General features: G+C 38.4%; 1 long non-coding RNA gene across 2 annotated transcripts in view; it reads left to right on the top strand.

Annotated features, from left to right (window-relative positions):
- The window catches only part of LOC112992359 (uncharacterized), a 95,418-nt gene extending 91,605 nt beyond the window's left edge, over nt 1-3,813 (top strand). Inside the window, exons 3-4 of one of the 2 annotated variants that reach the window (XR_010385694.1) lie at nt 2,642-2,761; nt 3,392-3,813. This is a non-coding gene — a long non-coding RNA (uncharacterized LOC112992359). Of the gene's footprint in view, nt 1-2,641 lie in introns of both variants that reach the window. The other variant, XR_010385693.1, reaches the window with a different exon arrangement.
- The last annotated feature ends 10,768 nt before the right edge of the window (nt 3,814-14,581 follow it).

Here is a 14,581-nt window from a genome sequence, read left to right as displayed (position 1 = left end):
GTTCTAATGTTTGGGACTAGGTAACATTAAAAATTATCGTGAAATTATCTTCTCATAATATTATCCTGTCTGTCATAGTTTACATTGCCATCTGTATAGGAATAGTAGCACTAAAGAATAATAAGCTTAATCCCCAATAACAAATTGTTTAATGAAAATAACCACATCTTCATTCTCTTGGTTTTGCCCAAGGATCCATGTGTAGCTGCCTCGGCCTTTACAATCCTCTGAGCTTGCAGGTTTCCAGGCTGATTACATTATGCTGGAAGGACACTGATCTCTGCGTGGATTTGAGATCTCTTGCTCTCCAGGAACAGCAGAACCGTTGTCTTTTCTTTTTATCTAAGCCTTCTGCCCAAAGCGTTTGCTGCTTCCGCAGCTGCAGAGGTTATTGACTCGCTCACAACAGCAAAACAAATTGCAATGTGATACACCAAGCAGTGCTGTTTGTTAAGCTGAAAGTGCCGGGGAGCAAATAGATCCACCCTGCTTCTCTGGTGCTCCGGGCAGAATAGCCCTTTGCTGATGCTTCTTGCCAAAACTTATATCTCGGTGTTGCTGATCTGGGGTTTATCTTGATGAGAAGGATGTTATTATGGCCTCAGAGCATCATTCAAAACACCGAAAGTTAGATTTTGAGGAAGGTTAATTGTTAATAGACTTGGGTGTGCCCTGTTCTGTGCCTGTCCATGGTGTTTGTTTGCGGAGAAGTCGATGCCTAACTGATTCTTTCTCTGTGATCTTAGCATCATCTGACTGCTCGTTTTTAAGCTTTTGGGGGGAACTGGGAACACGTTTCACTGTCCTACTAGAGACGTGAAAGTTTCAATTAATTATGAGTTCTGGCAGGCAGATCCAGGCTCTAACAAGAGATTTTTTCGTGGGGAAACAACGCTGTTGGGTTGCTAAAGTTAAAGCAGCACATGCAACCATGACGGACACCATCTGTAGTTTAACTCTCATCAAAGATTTTTTATCTTTTGATCTACTAAGGGAAATTTGTTTGAAAACCTAAATATGTTGTATACATCCTTATATGCTTAGCTTTTGATAAGTTTTTTTTCTCCTACTTGTTTTTACTGGAATCTATACTAAATGAATATTGTCAACATCAGACAAATAACTTATTTTTACTTGCAAATATTTGATACATCAAAAATAATTGAATGAGAGTATTTTGTTTTGTTTGTAATTTTAGATTGATTTTTGCAAGACTGTTGTAAAAATGGTGCATCCAAGAGAGCCAATGTATCCATTTTTCCTTAATGATTATGACTGGTACTGAAAAAATAAATATTCCGTGCTTGCAGAGAGAGATCTCTGGGGCAGCAAGATCCATTTCAAATAATAACTTATGACAATTACTGACCTACTGAAGTTTATTTGTCATTAGCTTCTGATCCTAAAATTTCTCCTGGCAAGAAGTAGAAGTTTGGCTGTTCTTTAGAAATATGGGAGAGCAGCACTGACCCACCAAGTAAGCATGATGAGTGTTTGGCTTACTTGAGAGAATGTACGAAAATATTAAATGTCAAAACCTGAAAAAAGCTGTGACTGTGAACTAATTTGAAAAGACACAGGATTATTTCCAAGTCACCTCACGCATTTGGAGAAGGAAAGGTTAACAAATCATTATAATCAGTATCTTCTTTGTATCATATTTGCATTTTTCAGCTTTAAATGGCTTGCTAATTCCACATAAGTTACAACTTCAAACCAATCGTTAAGTGAATAATTTCTGTCCCTGAAGAAATTGAAACTAGGCTTTCTCTCAGGGTTTTTAGTGACGTGAAATCACTTCCATATTATGTGAGGGCTACTATCATGGCCTATTTCAATCTGAAGGTCACTGGTTTAAGAATAATTTTACTAGGCACGTTTCTACAAGTAGTATTAGCAAAGTGCTATGCATATTGATATTTTAAGCTGCGCTTGTCAAAGGTTAAGGTAGAAACGTATCCTAGAAGAGATTGCTTGACTAATGTAGAAGGTGAAAATGTCCAAAATATGTATTTTGTAAATAGATTATGCAGGTCTGTCATCAAAATGAGTTTGAATTAGAATAACTTATTTATTGTATGGTCTTAAAATATGATAGAAAGGTAAAAATATATCTCTCTGGAGATTCAACATTTTTTTTCTGTTGAAACTTTGTATGCCACTGATGGGTTAACTTTTACTGTGACTGCACAAAATACAATGATCTTTGTAAATGACACATGTATGCTTTTGCATATTCAGTTCATAAAAACTGTGGCTCTTGTTCTTCCTAATGACCACTAATGACAGTTCATCTGTGCTCTGAAAGAAGTGATTTTTGTGTTCAAAGGGTTTGATTGCTTTGATAGATATATGTGTGAGAATTGCTTTCTCTTCTGTTCCAATATACTCTAAATTGGAACATAGTTCTTCGGATACCTAAGGTTAACTATCTTAAAATATTAAAGTGGAAAGTCTGTTCTTCTAGATCCTGTTCTGTACATAGTTTTTACTGGCTTTACTTTGTTTATTTTTTATTGTTTAATATGGAAGACCCATTTCCCCCCCGCAACCTTTTTGCTTTCAGAAATATTTTTGTCATAGGCAAGTTGTCATTTAAAGGACTTCTACCCCAAATTGTTCTGTTTTTGTGTCTTTCTAGAAGTCCAACGTTTAATGAGATAACTGACCTAAGCGGAGATCCAGAGCCATGAAAAGATGAAGTGCAGCCAAGGCTTTTGAAGGAGGATAGGAATGGAGTGATTACTCTACTCTGAGACAGGTTTCCATATTCTCTATTTGTATTTCAGAATAGCCCTTAATGTTCTGTTGAGCAGAGATTTCTGCTCTCTGTTTAGAAGCTGTAGTAGTGCTGTAATACTTATCTGCGATGAAGATTACCTAGAGAGCTCTGACTGGAGAAAGCCTTGTGTGGCCTCTTCATACCTTGTCCAAGGAACGCTGAAGAGTAAATCACTAAGCGATGTTGAGATTCTTTTCTTCACACAGCAAAACCCATTGCAGTTTTTCAAAAATCTATTTCTGTCTGCCTGTTTTTTCCTATCCTCCCCACTTTCCACAATGTCACTTTTAGTTTAGTGAAGTCTTCCATGTAAGCTTTTTATGTGTCAGATTAGGTTATGTCCGAGGACATAATGCAACTTGACCCAGTCAAACATTTGAGAAAATTTTGATTTTTGTAGTTTTACTTAGGCAATTCTCATATGTTTGTTGCTGCTTGCATGACATCTCTAGTTTTTGATATGTCATGTAACTGTACTCTGTTGCATGTACAATTGACCTAATTACGTTCCCACTTGTAGGGAAGAAAAAGGAAGTTCAAATGACTCCTGGCATGCATGTTTTATAAATGAAAAAAGCTTTGTTTGTTTGTTTACTAATTGGCTTGCAGGTCTTGTTAAGAGTTGAGGAGTAAATGGCTCTTGGGACCAACAGCGACAACAGGTAAAGTATTAAAACAAGATAAGAAATTACGTCAAAAATATAGTTGATATCATTAACATTAACTCAAAGGGCATATTTTTGTTATAAAAATATTCCTCTCTGTGTTGTTCCATTTAATTTAAATTTAAAGAGGCTGTAAAGCAGATTAAATATATCCCTCAATAGAGAAAAAGGCAGTTTTAATTGAATATAATTTTCCAGCTCTCTTGTCTCTGGGTTATTTTGTTTGTTGGTCATCAAATATACAATTTAATAAATGTTTTCTTCAACCACTTTACATTTCTCTTTCAAAATTTAAATGTACTCATAAATTTTATAGTAGACTGTGGAAACATATTTAAGTCTGTAATGAGTTTTGTCAAAATATGCATTTTTGGTGGCTCAACTAATAGGAGCCAATGGGATCTTCCTTGTTCAGGTCGACTATAATTGGGTAAGAAGGGGAAAAGTATTTTTACTGAAAGTAATGGTAATAAATACTTACTGAACTGCTGGAAATAATTTTATATCAGTCTAGCTCCCAAGTGATAGTTGTCCACCTTCTCAGATGTGTGGTACATGCGGGATGTGGGTTGACAACAGAGAGGCAAATAACCAAGTAACCATGCCATTTGAGATATCTTTCTATCCATGGAGGACTAAGTAAACTTGTTATTCTGGAAAGAGAAAATAGACCTATTTGCTAATAAATGACTTGCATTTAATTGATGCTGTCTTTGGGTCGTATCACATCATACATCATTTGCACATATTCCTGACACTATGAGTGACTTGGGTTTCCCAAATATGTCCATGAAGTTTCAAAGAATATCATCAGAATGTTTGTTTTCAGCTGTGAAACGTGGGAAGCTTGTGGCTTTCCTAATCAGTGAGCAGAATGTGTTCTTTTCTTGTTCCAAGCACACTGTGCATGTAGGTAGTTGAGATTAAGTGTTTTCAAAGCCTGTAGGAAAATTGAATAATTTAAAGAAATATATTGATCTTATTAAAGCCCATAATGGCTCCTTATTTGCATGTATTTCAGTAGCAGAGATGAAAAATGGACCCTGTTTAACTTAATCTCATGATATTAGTTTCTCCTAGAGCATTTTTAATGACAATTCACTATGCTGTCCTTAAGATAATTATCTTTCAGAGATAGATTTGTATTGTACTAGATATGATTAGAACACTTCTCATGCAACTGACTTTGCTTGGAAATTTCAATCTGTCAAAATCAAAATGTTAGTAGAAACTTGTACTCTTGGAGTGACAGGAAGAATAACTTCATTTGTGTTCCTAATCATTGTGGGGGCTTACGTTCCCATGTTCAAGCAGACTTCTGTTTCTGAATATTTTAGCATTATGTACCTCTTCAGAACACCCAGTTCTGTTATTTATGACTTTCCATTGAAGGATCAAGACAAAAAACCTACTGCTAAAGTCTCCAGCTTGCTATAGCATACGAGGAAAACCTGTACATGTCGCAATACTCACGCCTCTGCAGTTCGGAAAGCTTGTGTGTGCAAAACCATGATGAATCTCCTAAGCGCTGGGACAACGCAATGGCACCTGGAGACTCTTGTCCTGTCTGATAACAAAACAAAGCTCCAACAGGCGATCTCCCAACATCAAACTAATCAGCTAGTGCCTGGTGATGGCTGTGGGTGTTGAACTTTGTGTCTGTGGGAGCACAGTGCTCCCGTAAACCAAGGAGAAGCTTTATGTTGGTGTTTGTCTGCAGCAGCTCCTTGTGAGCTCTGCCCAGAGAGGACTCTGAGGAAGTTTTGCCATATTGAAACCATGCCAGTAGTCATCCTATTTCTGCAGAAAGGAAAATCTATCCACTGGTGCTACAGCAAATGTGCATGTGTGTGTGCGATTTTGTTTATATTACGATAATCATAATGTTAAGTAATGAATCATCCATGCTGCATGACGGCAGTTGAGTAATGCTTTTGAAGATGTTAATGGATGCCAGGAAAAGATTTCAAGGAGTTCATTGATTTGATACTGTTTTGCTCCTCTGCCCACAAATTTCTGTAATTTCAAGTGGACCTCCTACAGTGCAGGAAGAGTCATAGGGTAGAGTTGTAAACACTGAGCCATGAAATATTGGCTGAGAAGTTGGGGCAGTCAATTCAGACAAGCACAGAGCTGTTTGGATGTTATGATTAATAAGGAAGGTATTTTAAGCCGGCATGACAAACTGGTGCAAAAGCCTTTCAGTTGGATGTATTTAAATTGCTGCACTTAGAGTGAACAAACTAGATTGATGTAACGTAGAGTGAACAAACTAGATTGATGTAACGTCCCTGTGTAGACATGCCCCTGCTCTGCTTGCCTCCCTGCTTTGATCTGAGATCAGGCAGTGAGATGAAAGCAGAGCAGAAGAGAGCTCCCTATTGTACCTCCTTAAGTGATCACATCTATCTTCATGTGGTGCCCTGGCAGCTGAGGCCAGCTCAGGTGGCAGAGCTGATTTCCCGCAGTTCTAAATGCTGCAGACAAGGCATTTCAATGAGGGGCACTTGATTTTGCAACCTGTTTCCAAGCCTAACCACTAGGGCCTGAGTCAGTAGGCTCTCTGAACTTTTTGCATTGCCTATGCATGTAGCCAGGTTTTGGAGAAGGGGTCGCACTTGAGACAGTGGTAAAGATGTAAGTCCATTGTATATTTTACAGCATAGGATACATTGTTATTTAAATGATATATGCAAATTAGGAGTAGTTTCTTGAAAATAATGTAGCTGTTCCGGTGTAAAAGAGAAAATGAGCAGAGTGTAATTGAACATGTTATAGATGTGATATATGGAAAAATACGTATGCATTATTGGTAGATCTATATACAAGAAATTATTACTTACTTATTTTATGGTGGTAACAAAGAACATGAGTCATGATTCCAGTGTATTGTTAGGTGCTGCACAGAGAAACTGTCTTCACCTAAAGGAGCTTATGAGACCTGAATACATCTATAGTTATGCCAATTCCTTAAGATTGGAGGGACGCAGTGCAATTTGTTTTCATTCAGGATGAAATTTTTGTATTCCCTGCTGAATGCAGTGTGGAGGAAATAGTAGAATCTTGCCCTTCTGAGTTTCTGTGGCTTGCTGGAAGCTGTAACGTGTCAGCTTTTATTGGAAGACAGCATTGCTGGAGCACTGAATCACACCCTTTACAAAATGTTAAGATAACTCAATGTTTGTAACTTTCATACAAAGAGCCTTTTTTCTGCAATCTGTTGGTCAAATGTTCTCCCCCTTTTTATGCAATCATGCAGAAGCTAGCTTCATTCTGCGCTTTGAAAAGTTGACTTACTGTAATTTTTTTGTTGTTTATAAAATATCAAAGAATACTCTTGGCAATCATTAAAGATAGCCATCCTTCATAACAAGAATCTTTGTTTACTCTAGTAATGTAAATGGAAATAAGACAGCATATATCACTTTTAAATTAGACCTTTTATGGCCCATAACTGAATGAGAGTCAAAAGCTTCAAGTGTGTTATAAATGGTTTGTCGGTGCAGGTAAAATGGTATCATGTTCACTTACCTTGTCTGTAGATTCTCTGTGAGAATTATGGGTGTTTTGACTGAGATCTAGGTACAGAGTTTATTTTATTGAAAATTAATTCATTAGTATAGCAAATTAGTTCCCTCGGCTAAATGATTTGTTTTCCTCTTGCCGCTATTCATCAAACTTTTCATGGCAAATCAGCAAGAACTGAACTAATCTGAATTAGTCCATTCAGACTGTTGTTCTTTCTATGGCAGCGGTCATTACTGGTTGCTTAAAATCCCCCAAATAACTTGAATTGGAGGAATTCTCTGCCCAGTACAGAATCTGATCATTCATAGCGTGTGAACAATTGAAATGTTATTTTGAGTATGACAGAGTAAAGAGAGACCTCAAACAATTTCATTTTCTTATTTCTTGTGTTTTCTTGGTTTGAGTGCCACCATAAGAAAAGATGAGCTGCTTCAAGGACATTAGTGAAGTATGACTCTGAATATAGACTTATTCCATGAGACTTGAATCTTAGTTTTTGTCATCTTTCTTGAAACCTAGAAACCTGTGGCTGCAAGAACTGTCAGTTGTTACTGTGACTGTTGAAAGCTGTTTCTGAGTTTGCATGAGAATGAATAGCTTTTTAGCCAGGGATTTTAGCATTTGTACTAATTTAGTGCTTTGCACTGAATTGGCGTTCAGATTTCTGAAAATGGGTAAACGGGTAGCAGAGGGAAAAAGGCAAGCCCTTCATTATTCACAAGAAGATGAATGGAAAGGAGGCAGCCAACAAAATTAGCTCCCTCCCTGGAGGCGAGGGAAAATAGTCTCCATTGTAGTTCAGAGCGGGACTTTCATGAGCAAAGACAGACAATTGCATGAAATTGGGTTGAATTATGGGTAGGTAGTTTAGTAAGATGGACTACTGCCCACTGGGGAGAATTTTGGAGCTGTGAAAAAATGATCTCTAATAATGATAATGGATGTAAAGATAACAGTTTGTCTTCGACCGAGATGACTTTAAACGTCTTTGGCCTTCTTTCTTTTTCCTGAGCATGAGAGCAGTCTATGTAGAATAAAAGGAAAAATGCAAATAAAAAAGGGTGAAAAATCCAAAAATGACATACACTTTCACTTTTGAATAACACAAACAAGTTGATTTTATGTAATTTACCTATTTCTAATCCAAATGACGCTATTTCAAATATTTAGAAATTGCAATGTTTATGCAGGAACCTAGGTCTAATAACATAACAAGTAATTCTAAATAATAGCCTAACATATAATTCAATTACAGCATACTTTAATATAATCAGTTTGTACAAAAACACATTAAAAGAGACAATCTGTCTCATTAAAATTCAACAGACATTTAGCTCAGCTGGAACAGGACTTATTTCAGACTCATTCACACTGAATTTTCAGATAGATTACAAATACACAGGCTTAAAGAAAATTAAATACAAAATACTTTAAGAGCTACAGCACTGAAATTATTTTAGTGGCAGCATCTGTATATTTTTATGACATACTGTATCATTGCCTTTTCAAATTTGAGTAAATTACAGTTTTGCAAACCATAATTATATTGGATCATACTTGATGGTTACACTTTGTAATGCTGAGCCAATATTAATCAAGTTTCTCTAAATTTATATGTACTTTCTCCTATCTCCTGTTGGTACTTAAGTGCTTTGGGTAATTACAGTCATCTATAACTTTTATATGTGGTTGAGTGCCACTCCTGTGAATCTAGATATGTTTGGGATCCAAACTTTCACACTGTGGTTCTTTTCACAACTCTTTCAATTGGGCAATACTTTTCACTCCTTTACCACATCAAAAACAGATCACATTCTGTATAAGGCAAATATCTTCAATTTAAAGGGTTACAAAAGAAAGGGAGATTATTTGCAGAGACCTCTGCCTACTGAACTGCTGAAGAATAAAGCAGTAGGATTTATATCGCTTGTGTTGAGGGGAAAGAAAAAGATAATTTTACGATTTTAAGTATGTGTGTTTTTGCAGTAATAGGTCTAAATGGAGACAGAGACTATCAGTCCTTGTGATGGGAGAAGCTGTGTGTTATTATCCTGCTTAGTAGTATGAAACCTGATTTTAAGAAATTTGCTTCTGTACATGCGCAGTGTACTCATATAAGCTGCTCTCCGAGTCCTACCCCGTGGACGCTTTAACTTGGATTTGAGCCGCCAGCTGCTGTTCCGGCCATTTGAACCCCTGCCCTGTGCCCGCCTGGATTTCTTAACTACGCTTCTCCCCCTCTGCCCTGCAAATTCTTGAACCCTGAGGTAGTTTCTTGCTAGTCTTGTGTGATCAAAAGACCACATTCCTGATCAGCTTCTCTTACCTAGTAAATAGACCAGCAACTGGGGAAAATCTCTCCCTTTCTGGACTGCAAAGTTGTCCTTTGTTTAATTTAGGGACTACTTTTCAGCATGTTTCCCCCTCCTCTTCCTCTGTTACCCAGCTGGTAACATTTTCCGCCTTTCTCTTGACACTCTGAATCATCTTTGTTTTGAAGATGAAAGGAAATGAGGAACTGAGATGTCCATGTGCTCTGTTACAGCCCAGGCTACAGAGAGAAGCAGAGCTGGGTCCTGATTCCCCCCTTTCCATTTCACCTGATCAGCCGGGGTGCTTAAAATTTCCCAGGAGGGTGCTGTCCTGCAGGTCAGACCCCCGGCGTGCAGCCCCACGAGTTCTTTGCTCTCGTGTGCTTTCCGACTGCAATGAATGCCAGGGGTTGTTTCTGTCTCTCTGGTCCTTCTAGTTTTGCAGGAAGACTGACTTTCCACAATAGCCCTAGTAGCTCTCTAGCATTTGCAATGTGGCTGTTCTAATTTATTGCCACTTTTCCTGTTCTTTCTGTATGTAGATTTAAAAATCATAATCGGAAAATAACAAGTCTAGGCAAGTTCTGTTATGTCTAATAAATCAGGATCTTTGTCATTTAGTGTGCCCTCTGATTCTGCTAGCATCTTTTCTGCTCTTTATGCATGTAAATATTTTTGTGAATTTAGAATTTTCTTCTTCATTTCTCATTTCACAGCTCTGCCATTTTCTGCAGTTCTGGGTGTGTTGAAGGTAGATACAATGTGAGCTAGGTGAGAAAGTTGTCATCTCTCCCATTTATGTTGCTCATTATCTTCTCATTTGTTTGTAAGGTTGGAGGAGGAGAAATGATCTAGGAGCCTGCATGTGAAAAGTCACAACCTGAGAAGGGAATTACTTGCAGCTCTCCTCTTCTGTACAGCCTGAGAGGGTTGCACCAACAAGCTTCATAGTAAAATTCAAGCAGCACGCTCCGTACTCTATTTCTTTGCATTCAGCCTTTTTTTTCCCCTCACATGCTGTTGCCAGTATTGCAGCTCATTGTCTGCAGAAGTCAAAAGAAGGATTTTGTCACACTTAGGGTTGTCTTCCTAACTTAGTAGTTTCAGGGATGGCTCACAGACAGTAAGGCTTATACCCATACACGTATTTAGTTGCTTAGCTCGTACAAGGAAACAAATAGAAAGGAATTTTAAGCCTGAATATGGCTTTGAATTTACCCTTCTATCCGGTATAGCTGAGTGACTCCCCCCACCCCCCCTTCATTGTCAGCTGTGGATGACCTTGGGATAAAAGGTGATCAAGTGCTACCACGTATTATGTCCCTTAGCTTTGAGGGTTCAATTAGTCCTGGAAGCACCGTGCAGCTGTTGTCACCTGTAGCTCTGAGGAAGGATGTTCACGTGGGCAAAAGGGAAGAAGCAAAATGCAAAGAGTTTCGCCAACCTACCTGTGACAACATATCTAGCTTCCACCCTTGGGAGCTGCCCCATCATGCTCTGAGGAGAAAATCCTGTTCAAAAAATGCCTGCAGCCTGGCTCCCCAGCTCAGAGAGGAGAGGAGTTTGGACCTGCCATCACCAGGTAATGGAACTATGGGACTGACATCAAAACCGGATAAGAAGAAATAAGGGGTAAATTTTCCAACAGAGTGCTTTTTTTTCTCTCTCTCTCTCATTCTCTCTCTGTGGAAAGGACTCAATGCAGAGAAGCCTGTTTTTGGACTTAGGTTTTTAAATTATTAGTATCATTTTTTATTTCTTAGTCCTCCCCCAAAAGATACCGTTGAATGGTTTAGCTGTGTACTCTGAGACTGGAATTATTTGATGACTATTTAAGTTATTTTGCTAAGAAAGTGAATGATTGTGGTTAATTTCTCTGTTCTTGAGAGGAAAGATTATTGGTCTTATCCATCCTGCCGGGCTCCTTGAAGAGCTGTTCCTAGTGCTGGCTTACTCCTACCTTGGTTCTAGAGCTGCTTTTTTGTTCCCATTCAACTCCACCCTCTCTTTAAAGGGTTGGCAACCTATACTTCAGGGGTTGTAGTAGCAATTCTGTAAAATTTGCCTTTCAAAGAGATTTTTTTTTTTTGAGGACAAAAAGAAAAAAGATGTTACCGTATGATTAAGGACCTGTAATCTGTCATTTGTGGTGTACTGCCTTGACTGAAGTTAAATTTAGCAAGACTGCACAACCACATGACAATTACATAGCTTTAAAAAAAATGTGTGAAATGCTAGGTTTTATTTCAAAGGCAAATGATTCATTTTAAGTAGACACTTTGCCTAATCTCTCACACACTTTTTTAAAAAAGCGCAACATCCCCACCTCTGATTTTTTTTTCCTTCCGTGTTTCTGGGATGCACCATTTGCCTTGGGCCAAAAAAGCAGTAAAGCACTCTTGACTTTTATGCCCTTTACCTTACCCACAGGAGCTGCTTTGTCACGTCACCAGCATGGTACAGATCATTTGTACCGGAGAGGAAGGAACCGAGAAACCAATGAATTGTAGCTGCTTTTAAAAAGGAGCTGAAAATCAATAATAAATTATCGTTTGCTTTAGCAGTTTGGGTTCCTCATGTGTCCCCTCTGACATGTAGATGTATCTATAAATTAATTTAGTCTGAGGCCATAAAGAACCTAACTTTCTCTAGACTGACTAGCAAACGTGCATTAGCGATATAAAAATAACGCACCTTGGCAGGATAACTTTCTAGGAGCTGCCGAATGCTGCAAGTTATTTTTATAGTTTAATGAGGTATAGGCCCATACTTCCAGAGGGAGACACAGTGAGCTGAGCACTCTATAATTTACTGCTGTAAAATGATCAGGACTCATGTTGTCTATAAAACATGAAAAACATTCTTCATTCCTTACCAATTAGATCATAGTTACAACTCTTGGTTCCTTTGAGCTTAAAAGAAAATTCTAACTGCTAGACATAAATGAATGCTGCGGTTAAATTAAACCCTTCAACAGCCCAAACAGGCTTGAAAGAAATGCCTTCTGGATGTTATTAACGTGCATATTTAAGTGCTATTTTTAAAATTTAACTGCAAGCCATAGCAAGCACAAATGTTTATAATAGCTATTTCGAAATCGAAGCATTACTTTGAAAAGCATTTTCATTGCTGGTAATTTCTTTCCAATAATTTTATTTCAGCTTTTACTCTTGTTGATTTATTTATTTTATTTTATTTCTGAGTGCGATGACAGGAAGCTTGCACCGAAGACACCGTATTTTTCCGACTTGAAATGATGCTTCCTTAAAATGTGTCACATACTAACTCAGGGCTCAATTCTGCAAACATGTCTGTGATTTACCAAGTGAGCAATCCCATTGATTTCAGTGGGACTGTCACAGTAGGGAAGGGAGATGCACGTGTTTGCAGGGTCAGGGCTTCAGTCTCGTGTAAATGGCACAGTGCAAGGTCTCATAATCTGTCTGGAGAGTGTGTTAAAGTACTGGAGAAAGCTCGAGGGTTTCGGGAAATTTCGTACTAATGACAAGTTTTGAAGCCAATCTTTTTTGTGTTGCATATGAAATCAGAGCTGAGACATCAGATGTAATCGATAACCACAACTAAAATGTGTGCACCCAGTATTTTACCCAGCTATGCTGATAAGCAATAAATGATTGCAGGTTTTGGCCGGTGGGCCGCGCGGAGCCCAGGGACTCGTGATGCCGGTTTGCTGCCTCATCCTCGGCGAAGGGCTGCTGATGGGGCAGTGTGTGCTGTCCTGCCCGCTGACCTCCTCCTGGTGTCTGGCTGAGCACGCAGAGCCTGAGCTGCTGCCCTGCTGCGTTTGCCTGGGAAGGAGGAGAGGAGCAGGAGGGGACGCTGAAGTCCACCCTGCAGCACAGTGTGCGTGGGGCAGCCTGTGGCAGCAGGAGGCAAAGAGAAGAAGAGATAGCGAAGGGTTTAGGTTTGCTGTCGCAGGTTGCTGGCGTGGTTAATCTGCTTTGCTTCAGTACTGCACAGTTTCAATTCTTTTGCAATTTGGTCACACGGACAAGCCACAAACACTTCTTGTTCCTTACAGGAAATGTTGATTGCTAGACACAAATGAATTCAGTGATGGCTGAGAGGTGACCTTGCAAGACTTCTAAATATCAAAGTGTGTCATTCTGATAAGCCTGACAAAAGTGTTATTTAAATGTCCATGGAAACTGGCTTTCACATTCAACTTGGGGGCTTTGGTCATAAACAAAATACTGGACTGTGAAGGCATTTCAAAGATGTATCTAGTTCTTTTGATCTCTGCAGCTAATTCCTTTCCTCAACTCAGTCCTTAGAAAGGCCATTAAAGGTGCAGCTAAGCTAAATGTTCAGTAGGAGCGCTGTGATGTTTACTGCTTGGATGTTCCCTATAGACTACTGCTTCCTATGAACTGGGAGTCCATGCTGAAAGGTATGTGAATCCCCTCCTCTGTCTTTAAAAATTAAAAATGTGTTTATCCACGCTTATGTCTGTATCTGCATATGATGGTGGGAAGCAAGAGAAAGTGTCCTATATGGGCACGGAAGTATTCAAAACCAGGCATCAAATTCACAGTAAGAACTAAAGTGTCCAGTTTTTGCAGCAAGTTTGGAAATACATTTGTGCTGTGCACTGTGGTCAGGATCCTCTCCAATGTTTCATTTTTGGGAGCAGTATTTAAAGCATAGCTTGCTTAATTTATTATCTTGTTTAGCAATAGAATATTTGTGAAACTACAAATGGCCTATCTCATTGTTAATATCGAACACTTTTCCTGCCTTTTAAAATTTCACTGAAAATTCCCGGGGAATGGATTGTTGTATGTAGATATACAATGATATAAGAAAGTCCATGGTATTTTGAAGTTTCTGCTTAGCTTCAGAATTACTGAGCAGACTAACAAACAAAAAAAAGATGAATTTCTTTAAAGTACTTGACACCTCTTGTTGTTTAAATCTTAATCAGGACTTTCCGGTTTTCTAGAGGATCAGTTCAACAATATCTTCCTAAATTTTCCAGTCTTTTTCCAATACTTTATTGATTTCTTTTTTTTCATTTTTTTACACTATACGTGATGTATAGGCCTTTATTTAGCAATTTTCTTGACAATGTAAAAATGAGGGGACCCCTTTCATTAGCATTTATAGGTTGCTGTTTTTTATAAGAAATGAACAGAAGAATAAGAATGTCATTAAATTGGAATAACTGGTTTGGAATAACTAATGAATGATACTGTTACTTTTATGTGAGAGTTTCAAAGTGCTTTTAAGTGTAAGTTAATTGAGCCTACTGACACTCTTTGGGGTGAAGAGTT

The sequence above is a fragment of the Dromaius novaehollandiae genome, chromosome W, assembly GCF_036370855.1.
Source record: "Dromaius novaehollandiae isolate bDroNov1 chromosome W, bDroNov1.hap1, whole genome shotgun sequence".
NCBI classification, from domain to species: domain Eukaryota; kingdom Metazoa; phylum Chordata; class Aves; order Casuariiformes; family Dromaiidae; genus Dromaius; species Dromaius novaehollandiae.
Note: the sequence above shows the minus strand (reverse complement) of the source record. Positions and strands in the feature narration are given on the sequence as shown.